We start from the raw sequence: 10,074 nt of genomic DNA on the forward strand, positions 1-10,074 counted from the left end.
TTTGTTGTTGTTAGTTCCTAAAACTCTTGTAACTGCTGCAATGGTTTAATTCTTCCAACCCTATATGATCTCTTTTATTAGTGCATTATTAGAACAATAAAGAGGCATATTCAGAAAGACCCTCTGCAGCCTGCAAGCGCATGCCTACAGACATTGGAGAGGCAGATTCCTGCAGGAGGCTAGATTCAAAGCACCTAAACTTAGTCTCTTGCTCCAAATCCCTGTGCAGGAGCCTTCATTACTTTAGGCCATAAAGGGAATACAGCAGTCTTCCTTCCCAGGGCTAGTGTTAGCCTTTATGAATATCCTTCTTTGCTTCCCCAGAGAGACATCATTTTAGATCACTGCTTGGTTGTGGTGTGTTTTTATTGTTTGTTTTTTAAATGGAGGCTGATTTTATTTTGTCTTGGAATGCAATTCATGAAACACCAAAGCACCAAACTGCATGTTTTTTCCATACAATGTAAATATTTGCTTCCAAGCTATGGCTTTGTCAGTCAGATTTTAGTCTGAAGAAAATATTTGCAACCGAAATAGCAACCCCAAACATAAATAAGATTTATAATGGAAAAGACGGTCTTGACTCTAACGTTATGATCACATACCTCTACATAAAAACATACAGCCTTCCTGTTGTATAATCTACTATTGGTCCTGTTATGTGACCTAATTAAAACCCTACCTCAAGGATGTCCTTGTCATGCCTGCCAAAATATTAGGGTAATTTAGGAGTTCCCTAAGGAGGGACCTGTGAAACTGCAGACAGCAATCAAATGCCAGCTTTTGCACATTAAGAGGAATTTAAAGGAAGTTGTGAGAAGCTGATTTTCACAGTGCAATGTAGGAATTACTCCTTCTTCCATCATGGAGATAAGTTCATATCAGATGCTCCTACAAGGAATTTTGTTACAGATTGGCCTATATAATTAAGTTTATCATAAAACCTGTAATGACTGGAATCACACAGTCAAATGCCCAGGAACCTGGGTCCAGCCTTTCCAGAATGAGACAGAAGCTGACTTCTGCTCATTGGCTCTCTGTGCCACTAAACTCCCATCAATGAACAGGACCAGAGAAGGTTTTTTTTCTTTTAATGCAAAATAGTAGATCCGGCCCTCAGAATGCAGGAGACAGGGTCTACAGGCTGCCTATTTATTGCTCCCATGAGTGTGTAGGATGTCAGCTACGCATGACAGGAGGGGCAAGAGCAGGTGCAGAGCCTGGTAGGAAAGGATGGGCAGGATCCTGTGGTGGGCTGGGAGTGTGAGAGGGGAAGCTGCAGATAGAGGGAGGCAGCAAAGGGGGAGAGGTGGAGAGAAAGAGCAGGGGGACGGTGGGGGCTGCAGCAGAAGGGGAAGACAGTGACAGTATCCTCAACTCATGCTAGTTAAGTGCTATATAAATTCCCATAACACCACAAATGTCCCGTTGGCTCACTCCAAAGCACCTGCTGGAGTGGTCTGCTTTCCCCAGGTAATTCTCTGAGAAAGCAGGGGAAGCAACATGTGAATACAAACTCCAATATGCAACTACTGTTTTAAAATTTGTCAGACAAACATTTCAGTGCCACTGCTGGCTTCATCTTGTTCTCAAAAAAAGCTTTGTTAGTGAGCCAGTTAAGGCTGCTACCTCAGAAATAAAATAAATAATAAATAAAGGGGTAGCAGGAAACATGCAGGTACGTGGCCCTGTGTTAATAAGCTGTATGCATGCAGTGGCTTAGATGAGGAAAGGGCAGCTGGAAACAGGGCAGCTGTCAACCCTGTAATCACTCAAACATCAGGGACAGTGACTTGTGAGTGGGCCACTAACCCTTTAGCAGGAAAATCAAATTATAAATGGATGCATTCTTCAAGCAGTAGCTGTATTGAGCAGCAGAAGAGCTTCCCGCTTGCTGAAATACATTTGCAGAATGCATTTGTTGAATCACCTTCAATACCAAATGAGCTCAGAAAACTGAAGTTTGCTCATGCATAAGAAGCACAATTAGTTGATGTAAATAATCTGGCAGTAAATAATCTGGCTTGTTTTAAAATGTCCTCATTTCTCTCCCATCAGAAAACCTGGAGAGCTGGAAAAAAAAAGTTTTTTGTGGGTAACCACTAGATAGTACAATGTCATCAGTGCTGAATACAGAAAAGGTCAGCCTGCAGAGAGGACTTATAGGGGAAAGAATTTCAGATTTCCCAGAGCTCAGTTGCTGCTTCTTTTTGCCAAAAGGAGTTTAAAAATCAGTTTCACACTCCCCCAGCATTCTTTCAGGAAAGAGTAATGTAAAAATTAGGGTGGCAAAAGCAGCTGTACCCTCCCTCCCTTTGGGAAAAAAAAATCTAATAATTTGGCTTCTAATTCTTGAAAAGATACCAAGGGAGTTCTAAAACCTTCAGCAGCTGTGTCCTCGAAAGGTGACTGAGTCAATAATTTTTTGCAACTTCTTTGTAGATTTAGGCTTGTAATATTTTTGTAGTGCAAAATAGTGGTCAAGAAACATTATCTGTGGAAATCATGACATTCATGACATCAAATTCTCATCTAGGCTGCTGCCAGCTAACCCCTGGGATTGCAGCCTGCTGGGTTTCAGTTTGGGTTTTGTTCTTTATTATTTTGATGTGGCATTGCTAATGAGTTGTGAAATTTCTTGTGCTGAGCATTCAGCGCCTTTAGCACATTCCTGCATTTGGCAGTTGTGGGAGAGGGTTACTGCAGAATTGCCTTTTGCCATCTGGATGGTTTCCTTTTCAGAGGCCCTGCAGGGACAGGGAGATTGTAAATCTTTACTTGGCATTTTCAAAGGGTTAACAAAGGAATTAAAAGCTCCATTAGCATTGAAGAAGGATGACGGTCAGCCACTGTGCTTACATACATTGGACTTTGAGACAATTTTGGCACTAAGGGGTGGAGATTGCCTAAACAAGGCTGAAGATAAATAAAATTTAGTAGTTTTTTGTAGGCAAAGACAGTTACCTCAATAAGTACATGGACAATATTGAAGGATTGGAGTACAGTACATGATTCTTGATAAAACAATCTGGGGCAGAGATGATGGGTCAGGAGGAGGGACCCAGTTTATAATGTTGTGCAACAGTATTACAAAGTTGCTAATAGTGAATTTTGCAGCTCTGTTCAGTTTTTGGATTTGAATCCCATTATATAGTTTTTGATGTGATAGATATTCATTGAAATCCCAATCGTATTTTGGATACTTACAATTCCATGCTCAAGAGCCAGAGAAATTTAAACCATTAGTGTGCACACAAACAACATTAAAAGAATGTCATTAAGCTTGTGGAGATGAATAATGTTCTTTAATGTATTTCTGTGCATGTATGTAATTTACTTGTAGTTTTGTTTTTCAAAACTATTTTCATCTTGTGGATTCATATTGATATTTGCATAGCTCAGCAGCAGATAGGGAATCATTAAAACAGCTGAATGTGTCACTTAAGCTAATGGAGTAGTTACTGCTGTCAGCAGCAGTATTGGTGTGAGCCCGCAATAGCTTTCCTAGTGCTTTTCATAGGCATTTATTGGACAGCAAAAGAAGGGTGAGACTCTGAACTTCCGGTCCTGCCTCGACAGGGGGGATGTACTCCAAGGGACAGAGACTCTCCTCATTCTCCCTAAATTTGCTCATTTCCCAACTGACCCTTTCTAACCTGTCATGGTATATCTTTCCCAGATCTGAGTCCTGAACCGTCTCCTCAGTAGTCCATACAGGTGGATCCATCTCACCTAACTTCAGATTCTGTGGAATGGTTAATTTTCTTCATAATAGCTAGTATGAGGCTATGTTTTATATTTGTGCTGAAAACAGTGTTGATAACACAGGGATGTTTTAGCTACTGCTGAGCAGTGCTTGCACAGCATCAAGGCCTTTCCACTTCTCACCCCACCCTACCAGCGAGTAGGCTGGGGATGCACGAGAAGCTGGGAGGGGACACAGCTGGGACAGCTGACCCCAACTGACTAAAGAGGTATTCCATATCATAGGACTTCATGATCAGTATATAAACTAGGGAGAAAGCTGGCTCGGATCTGCTGCTTGGCAATTGCCTGGGCATCAGTCAGCAAGTGGCAAGCAACTGCACGCTGCATCACTTGTTTTGCATATTTTAATACTTTTAGCATCATCATTATTATTGATTGTTGTTGTTATTATTATTTTCCCTTCTTTTTCTGTTCTATTAAACAGTCTTTATCTCAAACCACAAATTTTACTTGTTTTTTCTGATTCTCTCCCCCATCCCACTGAGGGCAGGGAGTGAGGGAATGGCTGTGTGGTGTTTAGCTGTCTGCTGGGCTAAACCACCACAGTCCTTTTTGGTACCCAACGTGGGGCTCAAAGGGTTTGAGATAACGACAGATTTGATTGGAATGTGCTAGATCAAATTTATAGCTGTTATTGCTCTTTACCTATTAATTGGCAGTCTTCTGTGCTTGCCATGGGGCTTGCTTGCCTCACTGTGTATTAGCGTCTAGTGCTCATTAGTGGCTGCTTTTGGCTTTCACTGCTTGCTGTACTGCCTCACTGCTGATCATCTTACTCAGTTGTGCTCACGAACATTTTGATAACAGCAATGGCAAAGTGCCTGGTCTGGCAGATGGCCAGGGCATCGCTGCTGTTTCTGTTCTGCTGTACTGGACAGGCTGGAACTCCAGTGTGAACTTGAGTCAATGGGACTGTGACCTGTGGATGAGTCCACACAGGAGCACAATACCCTGAAGCATCTGTGGCTGTGGATAAATCCACACCAAAGCCAGTACATCTTGAAGCATCTGTGGCCATGGTTATGTCTGTGCCACAGCAACTATACCTCTGAAGGGATTGTGGCCCAAAGATAAGTCCGTGCTGAAGAAGGTACACCTCGAAGCATCTGTGGCTGTGGATAAGTCCATGCTGCAGCAGGTATACCTTGAAGCACTGTGCACTTGAAGTACTTGAACACTTGAAGGCTGTGCATGAGGTCATGCTGGAGCACCTCAAAGTGTGTGGCCATGGATAAGCCCATGACAGAGCAGGTACACCCTTGAAGGGACTAGATGCAGGAGGAAACATGGTAAAAAGTGATGAGGAAAAGGCTGAGGTGCTTAATGCCTTCTTTGCCTCAGTCTTTATAACAAGACCAGTTGTACTGAGGGAATCCAGCCTCCTCAGCCGGAAGACAGAGACTGGGAGAACGACCCTCCCACAATCCAGGAGGAGATAGTCACTGACCTGCTGCATCACATAGACACACACAAGTCTATGGCACTGGACGGGATACACCCAAGGGTGCTGAAGGAGCTGGCCGGGCTGCTCGCCAAGCCGCTTTCCAGCATTTACCAGCAGTCCTGGCTGACCGGGGAGGTCCTGACAGATTGGAAACTGGCCAATGTGATGCCCATATATAAGAAGGGTCGGGAGGATGATCCGGGAAATTACAGGCCTGTCAGCTTGACATCGGTGCCCAGGAAGCTGATGGAGCAGCTCATCCAGAGTACCATCATACAACACATGCGGGACAACCAGATGATCAGGCCCAGTCAGCGTGGGTTTATGAAAGGCAGGTCCTGCTTGACAAACCTGATCTCCTTCTACAACAGGGTGACCTGCTTACTGGATGAGGGAAAAGCTGTGGATGTTGTCTACCTTGACTTTAGTAAGGCCTTTGACACCATTTCCCACAGCATTCTCCTTGCAAAACTAGCTGATCGTGGCTTGGATGGGCACACGCTTCGCCGGGTAAATAACTGGCTGGATGGCCGGGCCCAAAGAGTTGTGGTGAACGGAGTTAAATCCGGTTGGTGGCGGGTCACGAGTGGTGTCCCCCAGGGCTCGTTTTTGGGGCCACTCCTGTTTAACATCTTTATTGATGATCTAGAGGAGGGGATCGAGTGCACCCTCAGTAAGTTTGCAGATGACACCAAGTTGGGTGGGAGTGTTGATCTGCTCAAGGGTAGGGAGGCTCTGCAGAGAGATCTGGACAGGCTGGAGCGATGGGCTAAGGTCAACTGTAGGAGTTTCAATAAGGCCAAATGCCGGGTGCTGCACTTGGGCCACAACAACCCCCACCAGCGCTAAGGGCTTGGGGAGGAGTGGCTGGAGAGCTGCCAGTCAGAGAGGGACCTGGGGGTGTTGATTGACAGCCAGCTGAACATGAGCCAGCAGTGTGCCCAGGTGGCCAAGAAGGGCAATGGTATCCTGGCTTGTATCAGAAATAGCATGGCCAGCAGGGACAGGGAAGTGATCTTACCCCTGTACCCAGCACTGGTGAGGCCGCACCTCGATTACTGTGTTCATTTTTTGGCCCCTCACTGCAAAAAGGACATTGAATGACTTGAGCGTGTCCAAAGAAGGGCAACGAAGCTGGTGAAGGGTCTGGAGCACAGGTCTTATGAGGAGCGGCTGAGGGAACTGGGGTTGTTTAATCTGGAGAAGAGGAGGCTGAGGGGAGAACTCATCGCCCTCTGCAACTACCTGAAAGGAGGCTGCAGAGAGCTGGGGATGAGTCTCTTTAACCAGCTAATAAGCGATAAGACAAGAGGGAATGTCCTCAAGTTGTGCCAGGGAAGGTTTAGACTAGATATTAGGAAGCATTTCTTTACAGAACGGGTAGTTAGGCATTGGAATGGGCTGCCCAGGGAGGTGGTGGAGTCCCCATCCCTGGAGGTGTTTAAGTGTAGGGTCGACATAGCACTGAGGGATATGGTGTAGTTGGCAACTGTCAGTTTTAGGTTAATGGTTGGACTAGATGATCTTCAAGGTTTTTTCCAACGTAGACGATTCTGTGATTCTGTGGACTATTGCCATAGGTAAGGTCATGTTGGAGCCGGTGCACTCCTGAAGGGCCTGTGGCTGTGGGTAAGGCCGTGCTGGAGCAGGTATATCTCTGAAGGCATTACGGCCCATGGAGAAGGCCATGCTGGAACAGGTGTACCTCAAAGCAACTGTGACTGTGGATAAGTCTTTGCCACAGCAGGTATACCCCTGGAGAGACTGTGGCTCATAGATAAGGCTCCTCTTGGAACAGGTACACCCCTAAGGGACTGCAGTTTGTGGGTAAGTTCAAGCCAGAACAGGGGCAAGAGGAGGAGTTCATTGCAATTTTAGATTGTAATGGAAATACTGTTAAATTGTTGTAACCCTGGATTTAAGTTGCATGTTATGGTAATTACTATAGCAGGACCCCCTTTTTGCTAGCCAGGCTAGGAGCAAAGGGAGGAGTTCACTGCAATGTTAAACCCTATAACCTGGCCCAAAGGGACCAGGGGTGGAGATTGTAATAGATATACCTTTAAATTGTTGTAACCCATGATTAGAGTTGCATGTTATAGGAATTAGTATAGCAGGAACCACCTGGACCAATGGAGGACAAGCCTTACAAGAAGCAGTGCAAGTGCAACAGTGACCTGACCTGAGCTGGCTTTAGTGCCCAGTAACTCCACACAACACACCACCTCTCTTGACCTGAGTGACCACTATAACAGATAGAGCCCAAGGTCATGGACTAAATGAACTCAGTGGACATTTCTGGACATTTTACAGGGGTGGTCCATAGACTAGGGGGATGATTTATATCTGTATTATATCAAAGGATGGGAAGGGAGTGGTGATTAATGAGGATGTATTAGATAGAGTGGGACCTGAGCATGATGTAAATAGTATGGAATAAGAGATGGAGAATGTTCTAATTTTGGCTGGGATAGAGAATTTTCTTAATAGTAGCCAGTATGAGACTGTTTTCATATTTGTGCTGAAAACAGTGTTGATAACACAAGGATGTTTTTGTTATTGCTGAACAGTGTTCACACAGCGTCAAGACCTTTTCTGCCTCTCACCCCACCCCACCAGCAATCAGGCTGGGGGTGCACAAAAAGTTGGGAGGGGGCACAGCTGGCACAGCTGATCCCAACTGACCAGAGATATTACATACCATATGACATCATACTCAGCATATAAAGCAGGAGGAAGAAGGGGAGAATATTCAGAGTGATGCCATTCATCTTCCCAGGTAACCGTTACACATGACGGAGCCCTGCTTTCCTGGAGATTGCTGAACTGCCAATAGGAAGCAGTGAACAAGTTCTTTGTTTTGCTTTGATGTGTGCATGTCTTTTGCTGTACCTATTAAACTGTCTTTATCTCAACCCACGAGTTTTCTCACTTTTACCCTTCTGATTCTCTCCCCTATCCCACTGGGGCGGAGTGAGCAAGCAGCTGTGTGGTGCTTACTTGCCCACTGGGGTTAAACCACGACATTCTGCAACACAAGTGTCTATGCCTGACATGGTCTTCTAAGTGCCTTCTGTAATCAAGTGTAGGAAGGTACATGCCTGACCTATTTTAGGTGCCTATTTTAAGTTGAGAAGAATTGTGCTTTGCTAGTGTCTTATTTCTTGACAGTGACTATAAAGGACCTACATGGCTGGCTTAATTGAAATAACTACCAGCTACCCCAATTCCAGAACTAATTTGCTCCTTTTTCTCTCTTTTTCTGCTGCATCCTCTCCAAGCAGCAGTCTTTCACTGGTTTCCTTGCTCCAATTTCTGATCAGACATAGGCTGGGATCTGACAGAATCATCTAATTGGTAGCAGATCTTCCTCCTCTCCCTGCCTTCCTCCCTCTGCCATTCTTGGTTTAATGTGGTTGTCTTTTTTGTACATCTTGCCCAGGCATCATCCAGTGATGACATTGACTATAAGGATCAAAAAGAGAAGAACCTGACTCTGAGGCCTGTCAGTCCTTCCCCAGAGTATACACTGGAAGTCATTACATCCACAGCACTTTCCTCACCTTGAGTGTGGGGTGGAAAGAGAGCACTCATGCTCTGCCTGTGGCATAAGAGTACTCTGACAGCAAGAGAAGTGTGGGAGATATGTGCCTATTCATTGAGAATGGGGATTCAGATACTGAATCCTAAGGAGGTGTTCATTACTGCACAACCCATCTTGACTATGTCTACATTGTTAAATAAAAGAGGACTGAGGACTGATTTCTGGCTCCCAAGGCTCAAGTAGTATAGGCTGCTTGGGGCCACAATGTTTAAGACCAGATCCCACTAAAGCAGATAGTTTGGGTCTCTGACCTAGCATGAGGCCACAGGTCTCCTCTGAGACTCATGTGATCCTAAAACAAAATTATTATTTTGCATGTGTTTTTTGCAGCCCAAAGATTTCCAAGGAATCGGGCTCTGTTGCAGCTCATCAGAGAGTTGCTTTATAGTGTGAATTGGAGGATATATATTGCATGCTGTAGGGCATCACAAAAGGATATATAAGTATGTTTAAGGACACAAAACCTGAAGAGGTGTTAGAAGACTTTTTTAGGTGAACAAGACCAAAGAGTGTAATCATCTGCTCAATACTATCTTTTTGGATCAGTTCTTGGAGTGAACAATGTATCAAATTTTATATCCTTGTTTGGGTGGTCATTTTAAATGAGTGGGGTGCAGTAGCCAGCCTTTCTCCTCTTTCTTCTTTTATTTAGCAGCATAGAGATACCCACAGAAACATCAAATTATTTCTAAATGTGTCAGCTCAAGCATAAGAGACTGCATAATTATTTAAGCATGGAACTGGGACTTTACTAATTTGTTGTACTACTTGACTCAGTGCTAGCTTTCCATTATATGGAGTAGCAAAGCCAAAAAAGTCTCTATTAGTCATGTACGGGGAGCTATATTTTTATATATTTATCTCTATTTTAATATTTACATAAAAATTTTCTAGCTAGGCACATACCAGATGCACAAAAGAGCACCATCCACCCTCTGCCAAATGTGAAATCCAAAAGCATAGGAACTCTATATCCTCTTAAAAGTCAGAATTTTAGGAAGAATTTTTAAATGCGGAATTATAAAGTGCAGAACAACATTTTCCTGTAGCTTCAATTAAAAAAATGGCTGGGCTACTTAAGTAAGATTCCTCCCAAACTCTTCAGACTGACCACCAACTTGAAATGTTTGAGGGTTAGTTTCTGAACTTTGTCCCAGGTTGTGTGTGAATGGAAACAGCATTTTTTAATATGAAAACTCATTAGCAATAAGAGATGCTTCCCAAACTCTCAGTGGTTTTAGTGGCTCCAAAAAATCCT

Source organism: Strix aluco, chromosome 2 (assembly GCF_031877795.1).
Source record: "Strix aluco isolate bStrAlu1 chromosome 2, bStrAlu1.hap1, whole genome shotgun sequence".
NCBI lineage: Eukaryota > Metazoa > Chordata > Aves > Strigiformes > Strigidae > Strix > Strix aluco.